Source organism: Ursus americanus, chromosome 1 (assembly GCF_024610735.1).
Source record: "Ursus americanus isolate L20-20 chromosome 1, mUrsAme1.1.p, whole genome shotgun sequence".
Lineage (NCBI taxonomy): Eukaryota > Metazoa > Chordata > Mammalia > Carnivora > Ursidae > Ursus > Ursus americanus.
Genome location: NC_142127.1, coordinates 81,682,465 through 81,704,895, shown reverse-complemented (window position 1 = coordinate 81,704,895; position 22,431 = coordinate 81,682,465). Strand labels below are relative to the sequence as shown.

The 22,431-nt window shown below is 37.9% G+C and overlaps 1 protein-coding gene across 14 annotated transcripts in view; it reads right to left on the bottom strand.

The window, feature by feature from the left end:
- MAP2 (microtubule associated protein 2) overlaps nt 1-22,431 on the bottom strand; it is a 278,987-nt gene that overhangs the window by 90,674 nt on the left and 165,882 nt on the right. For 13 of the 14 annotated variants that reach the window (XM_087863130.1, XM_087863100.1, XM_087863105.1 and 10 more), the window contains exon 4: nt 14,610-14,687. The exons of the other annotated variant lie outside the window; for it this stretch is intronic. The gene's annotated coding sequence lies outside the window, so the exon portion shown is untranslated. The remainder of the gene's footprint in view (nt 1-14,609; nt 14,688-22,431) is intronic. 14 annotated transcript variants of the gene reach the window in all.

Below are 22,431 nucleotides of genomic sequence, written 5' to 3'. Positions count from 1 at the left end.
AACCCTGGGTTCATGACCTGAGCCGAAGGCAGATGCTTAATGACTGAGCCACCCAGGTGTCCCTAGATAAAGCATCTCTTAGAGACAGTCCCTTTGGGAAAGGAGCCTGCAGGCCTGGACTATGCTCGTGTGACTGGGATTCAAATGAGAGGCTGGATTCTAAGTTCAAAAACTTAATTAATTTAAAGAAAACCATACCCTCTTCTTTTAACAAAATACCTTACGAAGTTTCTCTATTTTATGTATCATCTACCTACTTACATTCATCTGTTTGTTGTAAGAAGGGTAATGATAAAAATATTATGTTTTATATCATTTTGAAAGAAATTTACCTTCTTTTCTTTTTCTTTCTTTCTTTCTTTCTTTCTTTCTTTCTTTCTTTCTTTCTTTCTTTCTTTCTTTCTTTCTAAGATTGTATTTATTTATTTGGCAGAGAGAAAAAGCGAGACAGTACAAGCAGGGAGAATGGCAGAGGGAGAGGGAGAAGCAGGCTCCCCGCTGAGCAGGGAGCCTGACTTGGGGCTTGATCCCAGGACACTGAGATCATGACCTGAGCCGAAGGCAGACGCTTAACCAACGGAGCCACCCCGGCTCCTCTACCTTATTTTCTTGATTTCAGTTTGTAGTCCATTCACCTAATACCTCTGAAGAGCTCTTTTTCATTGAACTATATAGTGTCAGAGAATATTTTACTTGATTTTTGATGTGCAATGTAAGATGGAATTACTACTACTATTATTATTGCTTTTTTTTTTTTGAGATGTTACAGCAGGTTACAGAGACACACAAGTCTGGTCAGGTCTGCATTCATCTGATCAGATATTCAAACAAAAAAATGAAGAATGTTGAGAAAAAGTCAGAGCCCACATGCCTGAAGAACTAGATTTTTCCTTGAGAGGCAGTGTTTATAATAAGCTACTTTAATGAGTATATAATTTTCAGATTGCTATCAATCATCAATTGTTTTACTCTGTTTTCTGGTATCTTATTCAATCAACATTTATTGAATACCAGCTTTATACCAGAAATCCTGTTAGGCATTCGGAATATAATGATGATTAAGATATGGATTCTGACCATAAACAGTTCACACTATATTGAGGAGGCAGATATGGGTGAAAAATATAGGTTACAAGATAATACAGTAAATGCAATGAGAGAGGACATAGCAGGTGCTACATGAATATAAACCTTCTGAGTCATACGTATTTAAAAAGAAAAATGGAAGAACGCAAAATGTTTGCATCACATGCATTTTAAAACAGACTAGCCATCTACATCCATGGAGAACAATATATCTAGTTAATATTAATTTTCTTCTAGAGAAAAGTAAACTATGAGTCATACAAGAATAAAGCGTGAGTCATATCCTGCAGATCAATTCTCCTTTCTTTCTTTTTTCATTCTCTTGGATTTCAGGCAGCCCGTGTGCTATGTCTGGCTGTGATGGTGACTCAGGGAAACTGTAAGTTGAAAATAGCCTTGTTCACCCCATCGGTTGAGTTGGGCCACAGCATTTGGAATTCCCTCATAACTCAGGTCTGATCCAATTGTCTTCATATACTGTTTGACTTCTCTCTCTGAGCAGACATATCTTTGTGTACCCTGGAGTGAACTCTAGAAATCAGGTCAATTTTTATGGCTTGCTATTTGTATTTTGCCAAACTTCTGGAGTGAAATATGATGTGACATAAATTTGCTAAATCCTCCAGGACTGAAATGTATGTAATTTGTCTATGTTTATGAGAAGGTAAAAAATGGAGCTGGAAAAAAAATATTCGAGTCAACAAATATCCACAATGATAAATTTTTCTAAAAATACAATATATTCCAGTCTTATATGTGAAGGTCTTAATGTAAGCACAGATGTGGCAATATTATATGGTGGGCCCATAGGTAAAACATTTTGATATAAAAATAGACTTATCATGGGAAAGTCAGGCAAACAGCAGACTTAACCTTGGCCAAGAGCAAATAAAACCATGATTTGGAATGTAAAAAATGTTAAATTAACTTAAAAATGAAATACATTTCTGCGAGAGTCACAAAAGTTTTAAGTATATTAATTTTTTAATATATTCATTGTGCTTACTTCTAATTTAAATCTGATACATTTTTAACATGATAAAGGTTAGGAACTTTATGCTTTTTTAATGACAGTGGGAGGAGAGAGATGGGGACAGATAGGACTGCTGAGAAATCTCTGGACAGGTTAGAGGTGTTAATGGTGATAACACCTCCAAAAAAGAAAAGGTCACTATGGACTGCTCCTCACTTTCCTGGGTTTCCAGATGAACTGAGGCAAGAAAAGCATGACAGCAGTAAATCTGCTTCTTGTAGGTAGGTTCTGTCTGAACCTTTCTTTGGCACTCTTGTAATTTTTAGATTTTTGATAGATAAGTTCAAGAAGTCACCTGAATATTTTTATAGAAGCAATGAATAAGAAAGTCTGGAGAATCTTCCTGTCTCTGCCAGTGTTAATTTCTAAACCATCTTTTGAAATTCTTTTCAATTCAATGCTGAAGAACTTGGGTACCAGAAGGAAATATATAGACTAAGAAATGGCTTCTCAACAATGGGAAAGCATATGGGCTATTTCTACATGGTCTTTTTAAAGGCTATATATACAGCCTTCGGTTCAAAACAAAGAAAGAAAAAAATCACAAAATCTACTTAAGTTTTCTCAAAATACTTAAACATTGATAAGCAAAATGAAAAATGGTTTTCTTATGATTTCTGAAAGCCTATAAAGAAAGTGATGTACTATTATCAAAGAGAAATGTTAGGATATAGCATCAAATTAGAGGACGTGGGTATAAGACTTTCAGAGCATGGCTCACAGATCTCCATTGGCCAAACCAAGTACTAGTAGACCACTCATCTACACTTAGGGCCAGTTTTATTGATTGATTGATTGATCTATAAGATTTATTTATATGAGAGAAAGAGAGAGAGAAAGGGAGCAGGGGAGGGGTAGAGGGTGAGGGAAAGAGAATCTCAAGCAGACTCCCCACTGAGTACAGGGCCTGACATGGGACTTGATGTGGGGTTTGATCTCATGACCCTGAGATTATGACCTGAGCCAAAACCAAGAGCTGAATGCTTAACTGACTGAGCCACCCACATGCCCTGAGGGTCAGTTCTCTTGATCCTAGATGAGACTATTGAAAAATGTGTGGCAGAAATACATGGAAAAAGCAATATCTTTACCCAACAAAGTATGGGACCAAAAGATTTACTTCTTTGACCTTTTCAAATTTTTTATTTTAGCTAAAATAGGAGGTAAATCAAAGAGAGGAAATCCTCCAAATTTAAGTTAGGAATTTCAGAGTTGAGCTATGTAAAAAATGTGAATTCGGGCACCTGGGTGGCTCAGTTGGTTAAGTGTCTGCCTTCAGTTCAGGTCATGATCCTAGGGTCCTGGCATCAAGTCTCACATCGGGCTCCTTGCTCAGCGGAGAGCCTGCTTCTCCCTCTACCTGCTCTGCTCCCCCTGCTTGTGGTCTCTCTTTCTCTCTGACAAATAAATAAATAAAATCTTTAAAAAAAAATGTGAACTCAAGATAGAACTGAGAAACTCAGTGATATAAAAATGCTCTAGATAACTGCTTTTAAACTAGGGATGTACTGCATGGTGACTAACATAATAAAAAATTATTATAAAAAATAGATAACCGCTTTTCTCTAAGAAAATGGCTATAAACCATCATTCTTTACCTTGACATGAGATCCGTATTTCCAGTGGACATTTTGGCTGTGAATTTCTAAGCAGCAAGATTTAATTTCATCTTTTTAACCTTTTTCTCTCTTTGTTTTAACTTAAAAAATAAATTAGAATTAAATATTACAACTAAAACTATATCCCATGTCTGGCTTTTTATTGTAGAGACAAAAGGAAACAAACATTTCAGTTAAACATAAATATTTTCTTGGTAAATTCAGGATAATACAAATTATGAGACAGTCACACCTCCTTTGAGAAACCATAGACCTGAAATGTAAAGGAAATCAACATTTCTTAGGAAAGAATAAAAGTCTTTTCAGGAATAATTTACAAATAAAACAGAGACTACCTTCCTCATCCTTCTCTACAAGAAAATAAAAAGTGAGGCATGTGCCTTAAGCATGGGACATAAAAGAGAGAAATAGGAGATCAGAAAATTTTCTCCTCTGATGGTGAAATTTAACAATATGTATTGAACACCTATTATGTTGCAGGCATGGTTCTAGATGCTGAGGATATGCGAATACCATCAAGACTCACTTTTGGCCTTCAGGAGCCACTGAGAGAAACTAACACGCCCACATCTACTTAGGTGATGATATGATTAATGCTTTAATAGAGGTATAAAAGGAGTTAACGAAGTTCCCAAGAAATCAGAAATTCATGGGAGACTTCAGAATGGCAACCTTGGTTTCAATGTTGAAGGGTATTCTTGGTGGCAAGTGCACAATTCTACACACAAAACAACAATGCAAAGACACGGTGAGAGAACTGGAAACGTCTGGAAAACATAAAGGATGTTCCAAATGCCAGAAACAAGGGTAGTGGAAGATGCTGCCAAGAGAGGCAAGCGTCTGGATGATGAGGTACCCTGTTTGTCAGGCTATGCAGTGTAACATGAATCACTACTAATGGCATCCCACTGAGAAACTTTGAACAAATGCTGGTAAGATGAGCCAGAGAAAGGGTTGCGGAAGGTTATGATCAGAAACAGGAAGAGTAGATAGATGGCCAATAATGCAATAATTAATGAGTGAGCAATCAAGAGTTTGAATGAAGGTAGCAATGGGATTGGAGATGGGGGAAAATACAAGACATTTATATTGACACACAGGGAGGTCTCTCAAAATGCCACAGGTCATACAAAATTCCTATCCTCTTGAAAGTTACATTTGAATGAGGTGATCATATGCTCACCCAACCCCTAATTAAAATGTAAAATATAATATTTCATATAAGAACATTAACTTTATTTTCATGCTAAATTACTAAATTTAACCTTTAATATATTTAATCTAAAACTGAACATGAGAAGAAGATCGCAAGGCAAGAGGAAGGCACTATCTTCGATAAGATGGTCAGAGAAGCATCTCGGAGGAGGTGAGCCCCGAGAAAATGCAAATGCTGTTCAGGGTGCTTTTTATTATTATTATTATTTATTTTTTTTTTTAAAGATTTTATTTATTTATTCGACAGAGATAGAGACAGCCAGCGAGAGAGGGAACACAAGCAGGGGGAGTGGGAGAGGAAGAAGCAGGCTCATAGCGGAAGAGCCTGATATGGGGCTCGATCCCATAACGCCAGGATCACGCCCTGAGCTGAAGGCAGGCGCTTAACCGCTGTGCCACCCAGGTGCCCCGAGGGTGCTTTTTAAAACAAAGTTTCCTTTAGAATTCTTAGGTTCCAAAAACAAGACTAACTTTGATTGTAAACACATGCAGAAAAGGAATAAAAAACTAAAAACAAGAAGGTGTACAAACTGCTTCCCAGTGGCAAGAACTTTCTAGTATCACATCAGTCTGCTCTGGAAAAAGGTCCTTTTGATTGTTTTGGTCCTTTGCTCTTTATTCAGGATTGATTATGACCGGATTTTTCCTAGAGCTCTGTTCACAATGGTTTTAAATGACTCAAGCTTTGGCACCCCCTCACGAAAGTATTTGCCTTAGTGAATTCTAAATTTCTCTTACAGAGCCTGCAACTGTCTTACACTCAAATTGCCTTCTGTAGTAATTACTGAGCACATGGTAAAACTGGAGTCCTTGACATTCATTAAAAAAAAAAAAAAGTGCAGGGGGTGGGTGAGAAGAGAAGAGTAAAAAAAAAAAAATTATTGCAAGAAATCAGCAGGTTTAAGTAGAACATCCTACTTCTCAGGAAAAAAAGATTAGACAGAGACAAGGAAGGAATCAGCCTCCAGGTTCAGCCATGTTGGATTCTTGTTCATCATCTCCCATTCTTCCCACATAGGCTGAAACCTCAGACTTCCTTCCTTTCTATGCTTGTAGAAAAGGCCAGTTTTATTAGGGTTTCTTCATTTTAACATGCTCTCTGATGCCATGAGAACTTGATTAAACTGCTACCTATTCTCAGAGGGGGAAAGGAGTTCAAACCTTCCAGGAAAAAACAGTGATCATACCTTTTCACCCACCTAACCACTCCACAGTCACAGGAAACTGAAACTCCATGACAGAATTATTTAGCAGATAAATTGATTTTATAGAATATTCAGCTGATAGGATGGCTTTTATGCAACACTGTGGCACAATATTCCATTCATAAAAAAAATAGATGCACTGCTACCCTTCATATAAATAGCAATATTTACTCCAATTAATACATGGAACAAATATACTGTGAGGCTTATACATGATTATTTGTGAGTTCATCAAAACATAAAAATTAGTCAGAAATTTTTGCAAAAGTACAAACTGGGTTTTTCACCCTCAATATTTTACCTTTACTTGTTATTTTTCTTTAAAAGGGAACATCCTTCTTTGGTTCAAAATGAGCTTTGACTATCCCAATCATGTCTTTTTATAATGAATTTTAGAAATGCATTAAAGTACAAGCATTTATTTCGTTTCCCAATGAGGCTTTCTTCATCTATTAATTAATCAATTGATTCACTTAGCAAGAAGTTATTGAAAAGGATGCCTGGGTGATTCAGTCAGTGAAGTGTCTGTCTTCGGCTCAGGTCAAGATCCCAGGGTCTCAGGATGGAGTTCTGCATCAGGCTATCTGCTCAGTGGGAGTCTGCTTCTCCCTCTGACCCTCCCTCCTCTCCCTCTCTCTCTCTCACTCTCTCTCCCTCAAATAAATAAATAAAACTTTTTTAAAAAAAGAAGTTATTGAAAAAACTAACAGCAGTATTAAGAGCTTTTTTTCATCATTATCCTCTTGGATACAATGCTTCTTTCTATAAGGAAGGTTTTAGAAAATATCTTATTTGTGTAGTACTGTAAAAATTAACTTTAATAAACTGATATATCAAATACATTTATAATTTTAACATGGTACTGAAATTATGATTCACGGTTTTGTTTCTATGGCATGATTGGCATCTATTCTCACCAGGGTTTGAGTTATTTGATCCAAATGTTCAAACGTATTTATACTGGAGACAGATTTTCCGTTGGTATCACAGAGACTGCTAGCACTTCATCAGAACCTCTTTCTTCTTCTCCTGAGCACACAGCAGGAGTATATTTCTTACTTATCCTTATAGTTAGGTGTGGTCATATGATTCAGCTCTGACCAATGAAATTTTGGCTCTTTTACAACTCCCATGCGCTCCTCCTTGGTCTTTGCCCCCCTACCAGCTGGATGGAGACAATGACAAAGTAAAACCATGAATGGAAAGATCCCTTTGTCTGAAAGGAATCTCACAAATCTGTATCCCTGGTTGACTATGAGAAGGACAGACAGGCTCCCAACCCAAACACCCAGGCAGGACTGTTAAGTGAGCAAGAAACAAAGCGATAATACATTTCTGCATCTGTTTGTTTTAGCAATTAGCCATCCCAACTAATATACTTGGTTTGAAGAAATGTATGATGAGATTAGGAAAAAAAACAGGATGAGACTAACAGAAGTAATATAGTTAAATGAAACTCCATTTATGGCCTGCACTGCAAATCCTGGCAGCAACTAGGATCATTTGTGGGTGTTGGAGTGGAGGAAGCAGGTGGGCAAACTTGAGCAAGGAGCATTCCCTGCTCTTACACAATCACCCTCTTCATGTCCCTTCTTCTCTGGGGTGGATGGAGCAGAGGGGGACCAGCCTTTCCCTTGGTCCTCTTGTAACATCTGTCTTGCAGCCAAGGTGGAGACAGAATTTACAATCACTTTCAAAGAATCTTAGGACAGTCTTGTGTTTGCCAAGGACAAAAGGGAAGCTCTGTCTCTCTTGAAGATGGTAGACGATAGAAGTGTTGACACATCCTCTACTTTGGTCTCCCTAGTCTTTTCATCTTCCCTCACTGGCTTTGCCTTTCCTTAGAGAAATAGGTGGCCCCCATTTTTGTTAATATTAGTCTCTTTGTCTTTTCACATAGCTTTTCCTGTCTCCTCCAAAGCTTTGTTTCCTAAACTGTCTCCTTGGGGACTCACGGTGTTTGCTTTCTCCTCTCTTTACTTTCTGACTATAAACCTACTGTTTTGAGCAATCATACACACAAAAGAAATGACAATAAAACAACCACTGCCACCTTAAGACCCATTTTGTAAACCTGCTACCTAGGGTTACAACCCATATATTTTCCCCCTCCTTAATCTCTCATTTATTGGCCACATCCTCTTTGAATCATTATTTACTCATTATTTATTGTTGTTATTAACTATGAATGGCAATTTATTAAAATATTATTTTGTTTCAAATCTGACGACATGGTGCTGGAAGTGCAAATATGGCAAAGACAAAACTTTTGCCTTTGAGGACTTTTCAGAGCTGGAGAGAAAGCCAGAGATGGAAATAATTACACACCAAGATGATTTTTTCTGTAGTCTTTTTTTTTTTTTTCCAAAAGATTTACTTATCTATTTGAGAGAAAGCATGAGAGAGAGTATGCAGAGAGGGAGAGGAAGAAGGAGAAGCAGACTCCCTGCTGAGCCCAGGACCCTGAGATCATGTCCTGAGCTGAAGGCAGACTCTTAACTGACTGAGCCTCTTAGGGGCCCCTTTTCTGTAGTTTAGATACACTTAAAGGGCTATGGAAGCCCCACCTTCCCCAAAGGCACACTTAATATCATTTTGGGGGGTTGCTGGAGAAGGAATGACATGTGGATTGAAAACATAGCTTTTCTATGTCAGACAAGGGGACAGTGGGTATTTAGTCAGGAGTTGCAGAAAGAACAAAGACAAGAGCAACATGAGAAAAACATGGCTCACCAAGAGAAATAAGTTAAGTTAAAGAAGAAACGAGTTTTCTGCCATGGTTAGAATGAAGGAAAGGCAACTGAGTAGGACAGAGGGATTAGAGATTGTCCAGAAATGGCTGCTTGGAGCCCAGTTTTGAAGGGTCTTTACTGAGTTGGATATTTTATATTATAGGACAATTTTAAGTAGGAAAAAGAAATGATCTGATGTATCTGAAAAAAAAAAAAAGTGACATGGTGCCCGCAAGCAGGAAAGGTGGGTTGTAAAAGAGTCAGGAAAAGGGCAACTCACCAAAGGGCACTAAAAGGTTCAGGGAAACGTACTGGAGCCTAGGCTGAGGGAATAAGGGTGTCCAGCCCTTGGATTATGAGATACCTCGGTAACCACATAATTTTCCTTCCTCTGCTTAAGCAAAAAAGTAGATTTCTATTGGCTTCAACTCCTTTCCCAAATTGACTGAGACAAGGCTACTGCAACGGTCAAGAATTTTCTGAAGGGAAGTATCCAACAAGATTTGACTCTTAAGACATTCCACAGGAAGCCTCCTTTAAATGACTTCCACTCATGGCCAGCAAGAAAACTAAATGCATAATAACCATTCTTTTAGAGTCTAAGCATTGGAAAAAGTGCTCATCGGCACCACATTGTTGTCTTTTCCCATCTCCATTTGGCCAAACTGTTAAAAGGCAAGACTTCCTAACAGCACCCCCCTGACAAGAACTAGAGCCTTTTGCAGCAGGTGGTGCCCACCTCTGCCTACAGAACTGCAGCCCAAACAATCTGCTCAGAATTGCCGAGGAATCAGTAGAATGTGCTTATGACTCAGCCTGTTAAGTAGGAGGACTGTTATTGTTATTTTAACTCCTGCCAGAGTATGTGGGCAATTCTCCCTTTTTCTGTCTCTAGTTAACCATGAAACGTCTTTCTTTAAAACCTCACCCCTGGAATAGGTTCTTGCTCAGTACGAGCCAGAACAATTTGGGGTCTGGGTATAACTGCCAGCTGACAGTACAGAAGAGAAGAGGCTTTCATGAAGGGAACATCGGATATCCTAATTTACCAATAGAGTTTATTTTTAGAATGTTTAATCTGCCTTTAAAATTATTCACACAGAGGGCCGTGGGCCAGAGCTGCGTGCTGATGAGATAGTAATCAGCATAAGTCAAGGTACTTATTTTCAGAGAGGATGGTGAAAATACTAGGCTTTTCTTTCTCTTTTCCCTAACTGTTGAGGGTATTGTGGTCTGGACTGTTTGTCTTTCTCTTGCCAAATGTTCTCAACAATGCAAACATTCATCAAGTGCTGCTCCTAAGGAATATTGTAAAAAGAAAAGAAAAAAAGGCAGCCTATTTTACAGAAAATTGTCTTAAGGGCTAAAATTCACCCATCAATGAGTGATGAAAAGATATACGTCTATTCTGAAGATAAAGCAAAATCTAAGCAATATCAGGTTGTAGCAAGTCTTTTTTTTTTTAAGGTTTTACTTATTTATTTGTTTATTTATTTATCATGATTGGAAGGAGGGGCAGAGAAAGAGAGAGAGAGAGAGAGAGAGAGAGAGAAAATCCTCAAGCAGACTCCCCCTGAGCTCCGAGCCTGAGGTGGGGCTTGATCTCACGACCCCGAGATCATGATCTGACTGAAATCAAGAGTCAGGTGTGTAACTGACTGAGCCACCTGGGCGCCCCAGGTTGTAGCAAGTCTTGATATTGTTCTTTAGATAAAGGATGGCATATAATTATAAAATAAGTATTTTCTGCATTTAAAATGGATTTCTCATTTCTACCCAGCTTAATTTGTCTCTGTAGTTTTGGTGCTGTAAATTAAGATTCAAGATTATATATCAGTAGAATAAAGTTTTATCATAATGCTATAAAATCATGCATCAAAATTGTGTATGAAATCTCCTTAGCATTCCAGAAGCAAGTGATTCTATTAAGACAAACTGAAAGAATCCTTAAAAGGGCAACAACCATCACTGATATTCATTAAAGACATCATGTATATTTCACAGTAACCCTTCCATACCTATTCAGTCCTTCAGCAAGGGAGGGTCCATCAAGATGGAGACACTGTTCTAGACACAGCTCAGAATGTCACATATTCTCTATCCTCCGTTGGGGGAAAGGATGTTGAGATGACGTCAGGGAGGTAGAAGATGTCAGCTTGTATAGCGCCTTGCTGGCCACAGTAGGGAGTGTGGGCTTTATTCTGAATATTATGGGCAGCCATTGGTGGATTTTGAACAAAAGAGTCATAGCAATTAAGATTTATAAAAGATCACATTATGTGAACAACAGACTATCGGAGAGCAAGACTGAGTGTAGGAGGCCACTGCAGTGGTCAAGATGAGAGTGGACTTCAATGACACAAGTAGCGATAATGAGAAACGATCACATTCTGGACAGGCACCAGCTTGATACTGTTATTATCTGCTATGAAGCTTAAGGGGGTAAAAAAATATACCTCGATTAGGTAGTAGAGGCTGAAAATAAACCGATTGTCAGGGTTGTTCATCTTACTGTAATGTTTACACAGGGCTTTTGTGTCAAAGAGATGTTATTACATGAAGTAGTAAGACTCTTAAACTTCAGATACATATACCAAGCTCTACATTTAGAATTACATGGATTAGGTTTGAAATATTCAATTCTAAATTTATAGAATAATTAGTAATAACAGCAAATGATTACAAAGATTATGTCATTTACAAAGCATTTTTACTCCTGTTATCCCATTCAATTTAATCTAATTGGCATGGTTAGGTGACCAGAAAGTTAAGTACTTGGTAAACAATGTTAAGATAGCATAGCAGAAAAGAGATATCTAATTAAATAGTCACTTTCATGGTATTACTAAAGGAATCTTTACCATTTCCAAATAGCCTGTTTTCTCTCTCTGGATTAATATTGAGTCTTCCTTTCCTTTCCTTTCCTTTCCTTTCCTTTCCTTTCCTTTCCTTTCCTTTCCTTTCCTTTCCTTCTTTCTTTTTTTAATTTACTTGAGAGAGAGTAAAGCAAGCAAGAGAGAGTTAGCGAGAGAGAGTGCACATGAGCAGGGGGAAGGGCAGACGGAGAGGGAGAAGCAGACTCCCTGCAGAGCGGGCAGCTGGACCCAGGGCTCACCCCAGAACCTAGGGATTAGGATCTGAGTCGAAGGCAAATGCTTAACTGACTGAGCCACCCAGGTGCCCCTTCTTCTTCTTCTTTTTTTTTTAAGATCTCTTTATTTTTTATTTGAGAGAGAATAGAGAGAATGGGGGAGGGAGGGGGAGGGAGAGAGGGAATCTCAAGCGGACTCCCCACAAGCGCAGAGCCCAAAGCAGGGGTTGATCTCACAACCCCGAGATCATGACCTGAGCTGAAATCAAGAGTCAGATGCTTAACTGACTGAGCCACCCAGGTGCCTTCTTCCTTGCTTTTCTAAGATCAGTCCCTTCAAGTCACACAAAAGGATCCCAGTAAATATTAGTGGAATAAATGAAACCGCTATTTCTGTGTCAAATAGGTTAGGTAGGTTTTCTTGATTCTTTTTGTCGTAGACAGTATAGTTTTGGAATTCAAGAGAAATGAGTTTGAATCTAGCTCTGCAATCACTATATGATCTTGATTAAGTTGCCTGACATAAATGGACCTCGATTTCCCTGTCCGCAAATTTGCACTGCACTTCTGACCTGGGAGGCTTACAGAGTCTTGCATTTACTCAGATATGCCCACCAAAGGCTAGTTTATCTCTACTTTCTTCCCCAACTGAGCCACAGTAGTCATCTCCTCCCTTAAGAAAATAAGTTATGAAAGATTCTATGTCTATAAATCTTACTAATGCATATTGATATTTCTTTTACCTTAAACAAATGCTAGAATTAACTATAATGTTAGAGAAAATTAGGGAAAATCTTTTCTCGTTAAATTTCCCTCATGATTTTTGAAGGAAATATGAGCAATTAACATGGGCCAAATGAGAGTGCTCTTAAGTATCTTTTAAATTTCGAAGGCAGTATTTACATTGCATTTGGGAATAGTCAGTATTTCATCCATGGGTAAATAAAACAGATTTCAATTATTATATTATGGCAAAAGCAGTTAAAAAAAAACCATGAGTCCCATTAGTTAGCAAGAATCTTATAGCTAGTAAAAGAAATGCTATTCTAATAGGAAAAAAACTAAAACATAAACAGAATTGGAATAGTATCACATATTAAGAACTTTGGATTTTTATATACAAATGCAAAGATGCCTTGAGCTTTCAAGGTCAAGGTTAAACCATTTTAGCATTAAATCTTTAAAATGTTAAAAGTTGTCTGGAAGCAGTAATTAATAATACTAAGCACCACATGATTGAAACATAACAATGAGTCAACTTAGTGACAAAGTGAGTCAACCAGATCTTCATGTATCAATATGGCGGAATTTCTAAATATAATGTTGGGTGAAGGTAAAAGAATGTCTATAGTATGGTAACATTCATATAAGCTTTTAAAATGTGAATAACTACATGGCATATTTTTTCACACACACCAATAAAATATCAGAACACACATAGGAAGGTTATATCATTTTCAGGATTGTGACACTGTTCAAAAAGAAAAGGAGAAAGATGAGCTTTTGTTCTCTCTGTGATGATTTATTTCGTCAGAAAAGATCTGAACAAAGTTTAATATCAGCACTTGTTTAATCCATGTGGCTGATGCTTCGATATTTATTATAATATTTCCTATATTTTTCTTTGAAAATTTTGTAAAGTTTCTAGCTTAAAATATGATGATAAAGAAATAATGAAAACAGTAAAGCATGTATTGCTGTGGCCAATTAAAGATTGGATATTCAGTTCTTCCGATAAAAAGAATTAAAATACATTTTTCATTTCGAGTATAAAAAGTCATTCATTTGTATTGTTTCTGTCCTATTATTCTGCTTTAACATAGGAATTTTGAGTTTAAAGAAGGATATACAATAAAAGAAAAAGTTTTTCTCCTTGTAAACCGTGCTAAAGTATATATATATTTTTATATTTACTCATGCAACAGCTGTAAAGTAACAAGTACAAACATAAATGCTGCCTGCCGTGACTCTTTTGGTAAATGCATTATGTGTGGTTCTTTTTTTTTTTTTTTCTTCTTCCAGAAATTTGGATAGAACCAATTCCAAACATAGGAGAATCTGATGGCTAGGCAATTCTAGGACAACATGAAGTTATTCTCATAACAGCTGGGGCTCGTGTTCTCCCAGTGCCTGCTGCTCTCAGGCCTATGCATAAAATCTTGGGTGAATGCCTTACATCTACTTGCCTTCTCTCCTCTGCCTCAAACCCTTAATCTGTATAATGGGAATGATCCCTGTATCTACTTCCAGAGTTCTTCTAAGGATACAGGGGTGAGTTATGTGAAGTAAGTCTGCAAGTCACATCTGGCACATAGTAAGTGCTGAGAAAATACTGTTGGTGTTTTTACCCATAGCAGGAGAAACAGGCTTAGTTCAATTCTCATTTCATAGTTTTCAGTTCTAAGAGTGAAAAAGAACTTTTCACTCTTTTACTATTAAATCATTCAAAACATTATGAAATGCTACTTAATAATCCTAAATCTATTACCTATAGAATTCATATGTATTTCTCCCTTATCAAAACAAATTGATATTTATTTCATGAAGATTTTTTAAAAATGTGGTCAACAGAGAGTTATTTTTCACAACCGCAGATAACTCTTTTATTGTAGGAGGACAGGGTCTTACCTACTCAAGGAAGTAGTAAAATGGTAAAATTCGTTATGTTGTATTCTCAAAAGGTTAATAATATGTTCTGGCTTCTATCTGTAAAAAAAAAACGAATTTAGGAAATTAATCATTTAATCCGTGATCCATATAAATCTATTACATCACGTAGATCAATACCAAATTCAGCTTGTGGCTTTCTCTTTTCCTATTGGGTAACTAGGAGGCCATGGAATTTCATGATGGCTTTCTATAGTCACACATTGAGCGTTTACAACCAGCTAAGTGCTTTCTCAGGTGTTTGGAATGGAGAATTAAAAATGTTAACAGGTGCACACGTATTCTCACTTCTTAGCTTCACTCTAGTGAAGCTTCATAAGTATTATATCCAAGGAAAAATAAAATTTTAAATTGTCTAAATTGTTTTCAGCTAATAAATAGCAGACAATTGTATTCTCTCACAAGAGAATATACTCATCCTGGCAAATTGTTAATTATATCTTTAAAGGACTGGGCCTCTAGCCCAGTAGCATTGATTTCCTCCAGCACAGGATGGAGAGGAATTTTTTAACAACTAATTAAATTTTCCCCATAGTGTACTAAACTTACTTTGACATTCAGAATCCTAAAAGTCATTCTGGACTAGTAGTTCTGCTTAGAAATTTCACTAGAACAATACAGGATACGTCTTACTGATGTGGTATCTGGACATAAACCCACTTACTAGAAGGCACTAGGCTTGTTTTGTACCTCTTCAGCCATTTAGGTGTAATCATCCTCAACACAGAAGTGATTTGTCCTTACATGCAAGGGCAGAGCTGAGGCCCAATTTGAAATCATGCTTGCTTACAACAGGTATCTAAATCTATGCATCTCTAAGTGTTATCACCAGGGCCTGTGTGATTTCACACCTGGTAGAGTGGAGTGACCCATCATATATCCTCAAGGAAGATGTCACTCCACAAGTAAAGGGCCCTAAGGCTCAAATTGTGATAGCCACTGACTCTTCTTCAAGACCCAATAGGAAAATGTAAACGTGGAAAGACAAGAAGCAGTTGGCTCGTTTCTTCTCAATCACCCTTCAAAGAACAAGGTGTATAGGGATATGAGTAGACAGGGTTTGATTCGAACGCAACATTGACTGGGTCAAGTCCTGTATTAAGTGCTTTTACATGTAATAGTTCACTTAATCTGCGAGCATTCACACAGAATATGTAGCAGCAAACAAGTCTGTTAATCCATATCAAAGTTAAAAAGGCTTAACATTAAAAAAAAAGAAAATTCTGCAGGCGGGAAGAAACAATAGAATTCTCCAATCCCTCACATAATTTCATAGTTATTTTAGGAAAAAAAGTTTGCACTGCCCACACGTCTGAACACAGCTTTTTTTTTTCTTCACTTTAGTTAGGCTCAGTGGTTCTCAAATTTGGAATATATATAACATTATTATACAGAGTTCTATACACAATAACTTCAGACTACTTAAAGAATTTTCAAGGGTAGCTTTGATTAAAAGCATATTAAACATTGTAGGTTGATTTTAGAGCCAAAACAGAAAGGTAGAGCAGCTCGGCACCTTGTTCCGATCGAAAGAGTCCTGGGTATTTAATCAATGAATGCTGAATAGAATATCGTACTTTGTTTCCTCTTTAAATTCCCTATTTTCCTTAAATTCCTTAATATGCATGTTTTACACTTCATGATTTTGAAGTACATGTCCGTGTATGTGTCTAAGTGTGCAAATACACATTACACATGTATGCATGCATCCTTTACCCTAGTAAAAATTAAAAAAAAAAAACCCAAAAAACGAGAAAGAATTCCACAGAACAAGTATCAGCAAACTGTGGTCGATGGACCAGGTTGGGCCTGCTGCCTGTTTTTCTCAGTACAGTGTTGTTGGCACATGGCCACATTCATTCACTTCTTTGTTGTCCACGCTGACTTCCGTGCTTCAGTGCCACAGTCGAGCAGCTGTGACAGACGCTGCACGGCCTTTCATGTATTTATATATGACCCAAATGTTTACTATTCGGCCTTTTACAAAAAAACATTTGCTCACACCTGTTATCAAAGAACACGTTCATCATTCGAGTAATACGAAAAGCAATATTAAAAAACTAATTTCCTGTCTTTTATAGTCTTTCCAAATATTAACTCAATAGTTAAATGTCAGTGAAAGTGAAATTCCAGCCCTGAACACTTAAAAGCTAATTTCATTCCAACAGAGTTGGGAAATTATTGGCCAAAGAATGAGATGATTATGAGAAAATGGCGGTTACTGTTAGAAAATTTCAGTCATAAAAATAATGCCCCATTTACCCATCATTGTGACTTTTGTGTTTTTTTGTTTGTTATAAAATTAAAATGCCTATGCTTTTTTCTAGACTTTATTTTATGAGAAAGAGATAAATGCCATCTGGGATTTATTTTTTTAAAAGCAACTTAGGGCCTATTCCATGAGGCACATAAAATTGGATAGTCATTTTAAATGAACACACTGCAGTTAGAAGTGATCATTTTTATTCCAGATCAAAAAGATTAAATTACTTTAACACAGTTTTTGTTAAGAATATTATTTGACACAGTCTTAGTATTTGATATCTTAGAGTGGCTGAACATCCCTAAGATAATATTAGCAAACACGGATGCAGCATTTATTATGCACCCGACAGTGTTCCAAGTACTTCACATACATTCATTCACTCATTCCTCACTATCCCACCCTCTAAGACAGGTAACTATTATCATCCCTACTTAAACATGAGAAAGCTGAGGCCAAGAGACTTTAAGTGCTCTTCCCAGCATCACATAGCTAGAAAGTGGACAAGCCTTTCAACCATATACCAACTCTTTTTTTTAAAGATTTCATTTATTTATTTGAGACAGAGAGCAAGCTCGGGCACAGGTAGTGAGAGCTGGTGGCGGGGGGGAGGTAGGAGGGACAGCAGGGGTAGGAAAGGGACAAGCAGACTCCACCTAGAGCCTACAGGCCAACACAGGGCTCAATCACACAACCCTGAGGTCATGACCTGAACTGAAATCAAGAATAGGATGCTTAACCGACTGAACCAGATACCCCTATTCCAACTCTTTGTAGGCCCTGAGAATTGGTGTTAGGTCTTCAAGTCTGGCTAAAAACAATTTCAAGCATAAAGGCTTGGGGACTCCTTGACACAAAGTGATGTCTCACCAATGGCAAATTTCAGTTTACTAGAAATACCTACTAAGCACATATTTTATTCAGTATATTCAGCTTTTTGACCAAACTGAAATGTACTCAACTACAGTTCTGTCTCTGTTCTCTACTCCATCATTCCTATCAGGCTTGCTTATGCCACTTTCCAGAACCTCTTAGAGTTGGGTGTGAAAATCATGGCTGGCAACACCTGACAAGGTTAATTTGGTTAACAACTATATTTGATGGCTAGCCTGCACCTAATAGAGAATAGGGTGTATGTTGGCATTGCAAAGTAAGTTAAGTAAATCATTTAATGAGGAACCCAAGATAGACACTTGTTAAGCTATAGACAAAATAAGCTTTTATCAATTGATGACTCAGATAAATAGATGTGCATATAATGCACTTAGTCTGCATGTAATACGTGTCCAGCTGTTGGCATATTTCCGTGCGAGTTATGTGACACCCCTAGCACTGAAGTTAGACTGATAAGTTCATGCAGACTTAGAATTTCAGGAAGAAAATATTGCCACAGTGTGGTTTTCTCAAGTGATATAAGAACCCATGTTTCCTTAAGCAACAAAGTGAAGATAAAATCTTCCCTGGATTGTTAGACCAGGATGTACTACTCATTAACCTTTGAAACACAGACTAGTGTAAGTATCACTTGGTTATTTTTCATCTTTTGATAGACTTTGTCAGATAAATGAAACACTGAGATGCTTGAAGTTGCTGGAATCCTGAATAGCATTTCTGAAGGCTAACCTTGACCTCACTGGCTATCATTAGCCTACTCGGCTCTCAAATAAACAATAGTGACATTGTTCTCCACCTCCTCTACCAATCTGATCTGTGTGATTTTGAACAATTTATGTAATTCAGTGCACTTGTGCAGGATAACAAGATTTTAACTATTGAGGACATTCAGAATTGCCAACACTGTTGGGAAAAGATCTACTATTCAAGCAGTCTTTAAACAGGGGAGCAGCTGCCCACATAAAATCATTTAGTCTAACAGGCTACTAAACCATTTCTATTCCCTAATATGTTTAAAAGCAGTTCATTATCCCTACTTATTTGTAAGTAGCCAAAGTTACAGTGAACCAAAGTCACTGATACTTGGACAGATCAGAGAAAGATCTTCCTTTCTTGGGGCTTTTGCCAAATTCCCTTTTGGAGAACATTATGTTTCTTGCAAAGGAAACATACTTCAAAATATATGAACGAAGAACAGTTAACAAAAGCCCTAGTCAAAACATACGGTCTCCAGTTGACCAGAGAATCTAGGTAAGGTAGACGGCAAGAATTTTCCCTTTTGATTCCCAAACCTGATACCCAGGCTATTGCTGAGGACTAGCAGACTGGGTTAAGCCGGCTTAGTAGAAATTAGCTAGTCTTGTCCAAAGCACCTCAACCTGATTCAAGGCCATAAAAATAGGATACAAATGGGTGAAGGATAAAGGACCGGATTAGTCAGAAAAGTTAAGCTTCAGTCTCAGAGACTTTGCACAATAAAGGCTGCTATCCTGCTCATGCAAATCCCGACGTGAGCAGGACAATGCTTCAGGCCCGCTTTCTCCCGTGATCTGAGTATGTTCATTTGTGGCTCCATTCATGGCCTCCAAGATTATGGTAGCAGGGAGGAAGACATGATCAGGCCACGCCAGCTCTTGAATGCTCTAACACAGAAGTGACACATACTGCCTCCTCTTACCACTCACTGGACTGAACTAACCACTATGGCTCTGCCTCAGTAAGGGGCTGAGAAACACGGAGGATAAACTGGAGCTCTGGAGGGGCACCTGGCTGGCTCAGTCGGTAGAGCATGCAACTCTTGATCTTGGGCTTGTGAGTTCAAGCCCCATGTTGGGCGTAGAGATTACTTTAAAAAATAAATAAACACATGGAGATCTGGTGAGTGGTAAATATCTACATCGCAAGAGTGAAAGATGCATGATGAAAGGTCCAGTAGCCCCCATTAGGGTGGAGTTTAGATCCCTTCTTGGTTGAAAAGGGTTGAAAAGAAATGCTCACTGATATCAGCAAAAAACTTATTCTGCTAAATTGTTAACATATGCTGACTCTGACGGAGTATAAATAAATATTTTATTTTATAAATAATATACAGGAGGCACTGCAATGTAGAGAACCTTGGGCAGTGACAGGGCACATGCGCCAGTGTTTTCACTTATTTCTATCTTACACTGCTGCTTTCTGCTCAGAATCAGAATATATCTGAAGAACTAACACTTCTTTGCTTGACAGAAAGCCATCTGTTCATTTGTTTCTAATTTTCATACAAACACAAACCATTTTTAAAATGGTAGAAGAAGCTAGTGCAGGTTTGCAGGCTCATGTGGTACGAGGAAGAACTGGGGAGGGGCACCAAGGACATAACAGGCAGCCACAAAACTGACCGGGTTAGGATGCCTCCCAGTGATGTCACTCTCATGGTCAAACCTCTTCTGTCAATATGATAAAAACCAAATTTCTAGGCCTGGCCTCTAGAGCTTCTGACGACGCTCAATGAGTTCAACTTTATCCCCAACTTTCTACCATCACGAAGCCTCCAGTTCCTTTAGAGACCTGTGAATTGCCCTTTTCATTTCAGTTTCATATTTTTCTTCTCTCCTTCTACAAAGTCCTCTTCTTTCTCTTTTTCTTCTCTTCCTCTCTCCTGTGTCTCCCCTTCCTCCCCTCCCTCCTCTAGGTTTGTCAACTCCTCCTTGAACTGGAGAGCTGTTTTCTAGAAGTCTCCCCAGCCACTTCCAGGTGTATGGCTCTTGTTTTTATCACCTATTTGGCATTCATATGAATTACCTTGTGTTGTTAACAGACCTTACTGGAATTGAAACAGATTTATACCGCCATCTTTTTTTTTTTTCTGCTTTATTTCAATCCTAGAAGCCATTGGTTTCTCTCAAATATATGAATTCCTTTTTTCATAGTATTCTGAATTCAAAATGAATACACATGAAGAACAAAAAGAATTAAACCATGTAAGAGTATACAATGCACTTCAAAGAAGGCTACCATATTCTCAAATTGTCTCAAGAGGTATTAGCAATTTACACTCCTACCATTGTCTATTTCCCTACACCATCAGCAACACTGTGTGTTATTTATTTGTTTAATGTCTGCTCCACCCCACCCCACCCCAACGAATCTGTAAGCTCCAGAAGGGCATATGCCATTTTCTTTTATATTTACTATCACATTCCCTGTCTCATGGCAAGTACTTGCTCAATAACTGTTTAGCAAATGGATGAAAACTTGAGGTACGTACTGCAAAAAAATAGAAAAGTGTGTTGATCCTTTAATTTTGTGTATATGAACTCCTTTATTCCAAGCAATGAAATCTTCTCTACATGGCTTCCTGTTTCCCTGATTTGAAAGTGGGTGGTTAGTAAAGGTTGAATGAGTGAATAAATATAAGGATCATAACAGGTTATTTTCCTAACCATTCTGACTAGAATTTGGTTAAGTTAGATTTTTAAATAAAAAATAACACAAACTTTGGATATGGATGCTGGGTCGGAACACTGGCTTATCTCCTACCGGCTGGTGGAAGACAGTGCAGAACTTCTAAGTTTTTGGATCCTTAGTTTTATTATCAATAAAAATGGAAATTATTTATGAGATTTCCCTTATAGACCGGCTGCAAGAATTCAATAAAATCATTTGTAGAAAGTGCTTGGACAATTGTGGACAATTGTGAGGTCTCAATATCAGTCTTCAAATGGTATTTCTTGTGAAGAGACTATATATTCACTTGCCACTACATGGTTTCTTAGCTTCAACTCTTCTCTTTAGTTTTGCTTAGCAGCCAAATGCCTTTTTTAAGTTCTGAGGACAGAGAGTGTCTTTGAGAAGGATTGTGCCAGAGAAAGAAAGCATCTCATTTACTAATAGCCCCAAGGTCACCTACTGGGAGCCATCTGTCAACCTGCAGGAGCAGAGAGAGATTTCGCCAAGGAAGCAGAAGAGGCATTTGGTTGAACCCAGGTACCAGAGCACCAGGCTATTTCTGAGGCCACTGTGAGCACGCACATTCCAGCTGTGGTCTAAAAAAGTCAGAATTTGGCGGAGTGATGATGTACTTTGCCTGAGCTTCAGGACTCTGAGGGCGACATCCTGACTAGACAATTTGAAAAAGCATACATTTAGGAAAGGGGGGGCTCCACCAGAGAGAGGAAAATTCATGCTGTGCTGCAGTTATCTGACAGGAAAGATGAAATTCTGGCAAATCTACTTTTAGCCCACAGCCCTAAGAGCTCTCTAGAAGCAGAGGGATTTCACCAACTCACTTAAGTCTTGGGGAAGTATTGACAATTAAGGGTGATCTCCAGCTGATTCGGGTCCTTCATCTTTCGCTGCAGATTGTTCAAGCGGCAACGTGTGATAACTTAATTAGCATAGTGGGTACTAAGTCAGCACCCACTCCTCCCTGTTCTATAATGCTAATTTGAAATCACTTCTTTCCTCCCTAAGTTATTTTCTTAAGAGTGGGGGCCAACATTTTATTACTAAGGAAATTTCCAGTAATGACCCATTTTAAAAAGTGAAGATTTCTTAATTGAGTGAGAATATTACTTACTGGGTGAAAAAATACATCAAAATAAAAGCTCCCCTTAACATCTACCTGAATCTACTATATTAGCT